Genomic DNA, 3,461 nt, shown 5'->3' with positions numbered 1-3,461 from the left:
AAATTGCCAATATCCACTGGATCATGGAAAAAGCAAGAGAGTTCCAGAAAAACATCTATTTCTGCTTTATTGACTATGCCAAAGCCTTTGACTGTGTGGATCACAACAAACTGTGGAAAATTGTGAAAGAGATGGGCATACCAGACCACCTGACCTGCCTATTGAGAAACCTATATGCAGGTCAGGGAGCAACAGTTAGAACTGGACATGGAACAACAGACTGGTTCCAAATAGGAAAAGGAGTACGTCAAGGCTGTATATTGTCACCCTGCTTATTTAACTTATATGCAGAGTACCTCATGAGAAACGCTGGACTGGAAGAAGCACAAGCTGGAATCAAGATTGCTGGGAGAAATATCAATAACCTCAGATATGCAGATGACACCACCCTTATGGCAGAAAGTGAAGAGGAACTAAAAAGCCTCTTGATGAAAGTGAAAGTGGAGAGTGAAAAAGTTGGCTTAAAGCTCAACATTCAGAAAACTAAGATCATGGCATCTGGTCCCATCACTTCATGGGATATAGATGGGGAAACAGTGGAAACAGTGTCAGACTTTATTTTCTTGGGCTCCAAAATCACTGCAGATGGTGACTGCAGCCATGAAATTAAAAGACGCTTACTCCTTGGAAGGAAAGTTATGACCAACCTAGATAGCATATTCAAAAGCAGAGACATTACTTTGCCAACAAAGGTCCGTCTAGTTAAGGCCATGGTTTTTCCAGTGGTCATGTATGGATGTGAGAGTTGGACTGTGAAGAAGGCTGAGCGCCAAAGAATTGATGCTTTTGAACTGTGGTGTTGGAGAAGACTCTTGAAAGTCCCTTGGACTGCAAGGAGATCCAATCAGCCCATTCCGAAGGAGATCAGCCCTGGGATTTCTTTGGAGGGAATGATGCTGAAGCTGAAACTTCAGTACTCTGGCCACCTCATGCGAAGAGTCGACTCATTGGAAAAGACTCTGATGCTGGGAGTAATTGGGGGCAGAAGAAGGGGACAACAGAGGATGAGATGGCTGGATGGCATCACCGACTCGATGGACGTGAGTCTCAGTGAACTCCGGGAGTTGGTGATGGACAGGGAGACCTGGCGTGCTGTGATTCATGGGGTTGTGAAGAGTCGGACACGACTGAGTGACTGAACTGAACTGAACTGATTTCTTTGAACTGGTCACTAAGGAAGGCTTTCTTATCTCTCCTTGCTGTTCTTTTGAACTGTGCATTCAAATGGGTGTTCAGTTCAGTTCAGTCGCTCAGTCGTGTCCGACTCTTTGTGACCCATGGATTGCAACCACCCAGGCTTCTTTGTCCATCACCAACTCCTAGAGCTTGCTCAGACTCATGTCCATCGAGTCAGTGATGCCATCCAACCATGTTATCCTCTGTCACCCCTTTGTCCTCCTGCCCTCCATCTTTCCCAGCATCAGGGTCTTTTCCAATGAGTCAGTTCTTCACATGAGGTGGCCAAAGTATTGGAATTTCAGCTTTAGCATCAGTCCTTCCAATGAACACCCAGGACTGATCTCCTTTAGGATGGACTGGTTGGATCTCCTTGCAGTCCAAGGGGCTGTCAAGAGTCTTCTCCAACACCACAGTTCAAAAGCATCGATTCTTTAGGCCTCAGCTTTCTTTTTTTTTTTTTTAACCATTTATCATTTATTTATTATTATTACTATTATTATTATTTTTACAGTCCAACTCTCACATCCATACATGACTACTGGAAAAACCTTGTGGATATCTAATTGCTCCAGTGTTTCTTTAACCAGGCTGAGGCTTGTGAAAACTGATGGCCAAGTGTTCATCCTTAGTAGGGCCCACACACCAAGGAGTTGTATTCCTAGTCAGTTCTCTGGAATCTGGAGCCTCAACATCTCCAAGAATTCATTTATAGTCAACAAAGTTGGGGTGGGAAATCCACTGTTACTTGTTAAACTGGAAAAAGTAGACCCTATGGTCTGAGGGAACATCTACTGTCACTCAATTTTGCTGGCTGCTCTTGATTGAAAAATTAGAAGAAGGCAGAGGGATGTACTGGGAGAAGTAAGTTCCTTGTATAACTACAGCTGTTGGCATATATGTGGCCATGCCGCTGAAGTAGAGGCAGTCCAGTTGCTGGGTAAAATGTCCCATCATGGAGGAGGGCTGGAAAGAAATGGGATGACCCATTCCTGGTGTCAGAACTGAACCTGAAGATTACATGAGGTGTGACTGGTGGTGCTTTCAAGATAGGTTGGGTACTTGTGGAGGAGATGTCTGAGTTACTCTCCGATATGAAGACACAGGAGATGGAAGATATGGGGACAGTACAGATTAAGCAAGCCTTCTGTTGGGGGTGATGTAAGACCCAATATGAGGAGCTGTGGTGGGGTCATAGGTCAAAGCCATACCACTCACGTTTCCATTCCTTAGCCAGGCCCATCCATTTTGCAGCTTTCCTTGGTTCTGTCATTTTTTGGACCCCTATCAGCAAATCTGTACATCAAAGGATCAGATGGGGCTGATACTCCAGAAGGTGTCTTAATATATTTTCTACTAAAGTGGGTGATGATGGGTGCATGAAAACCGATGGCCAAGAAGTTCTACACTTCTCTGTGGATTCCATCCTTGCAAACCCAACCCCTCTGCGGGTCCCACTGGTGTCTCAAATGATTCAAGTAGAGATAAACTGACCAAAGGGCTTCAGCATTCCCTCCAGTTTTTGCTCATCCATCGACAATGGGAAGTTTGAGATGTATAAATTTGTGGGGTCCTGCTCCTGTTGCTTTGCCATCTAGGCCTGTACACCACTGGCTTTCAGTGCTGGTACAGCTTTCTGTGTTGTTGAGGGACTGTCAAAAAGCTTTAGCCTTTGCATTTGTTTGTGGTGTTGCCCAGTATGGCCTTAGTGGAGACAATCTTGCCATATGACTCACATGGACTAGGTCCTGGTCCTTAGTTCTTGGCTGTGCTCCCCAGACATAGAGATTGATTTTACTCTGTTGGTCATTAACAAATGCTCTCACTCACTGCTGCTGTTAGGGATACTCTTGCTTGGTGGTGCCATTTGCTGAGACAATGGCACATATGACCAACCTGAAATTTATGCCCAAGCTGAAGTTCACATGGTTGGTTGGGATGTTTGCTTCAGCTGTCCCTGAGCAACACCACATGCTGCAGACTTCCGTGTTTGTTCAGCCTCCAAGCTGCATGTGAGGTGGGGTACTGAAGGTTAGTTCTGGCCTTAGAATGTCAAAGATCACTAAGAGACCTCTTGAACAGGGCTCACTCTTATCTGATCATAGAGAAGTACTGCTCTCCCCTTCTCTAGGAATTCTAACATTCTGATGCTGCCATATCCTGGGCCTTTGCAACTGCCCCGCCTCAGCTTTCCTGCCCTCTGCCCCTAGTAGCATTTTGAAAAATTATTGAGAATTTTATACATAGAAAATCATATAAATAGAAAAGAATTTACTGCTTACTTT

At 44.8% G+C, this 3,461-nt stretch overlaps 1 pseudogene; it reads right to left on the bottom strand.

Annotated features, from left to right (window-relative positions):
* Nucleotides 1–1,965: 1,965 nt before the first annotated feature.
* Nucleotides 1,966–3,002, bottom strand: LOC133251774 (RNA-binding motif, single-stranded-interacting protein 2-like; annotated as a pseudogene).
* Nucleotides 3,003–3,461: the final 459 nt, after the last annotated feature.

The sequence above is a fragment of the Bos javanicus genome, chromosome 7 (assembly GCF_032452875.1).
Source record: "Bos javanicus breed banteng chromosome 7, ARS-OSU_banteng_1.0, whole genome shotgun sequence".
Taxonomy (NCBI): domain Eukaryota; kingdom Metazoa; phylum Chordata; class Mammalia; order Artiodactyla; family Bovidae; genus Bos; species Bos javanicus.
This window is presented reverse-complemented; position numbering and strand designations above follow the sequence as displayed.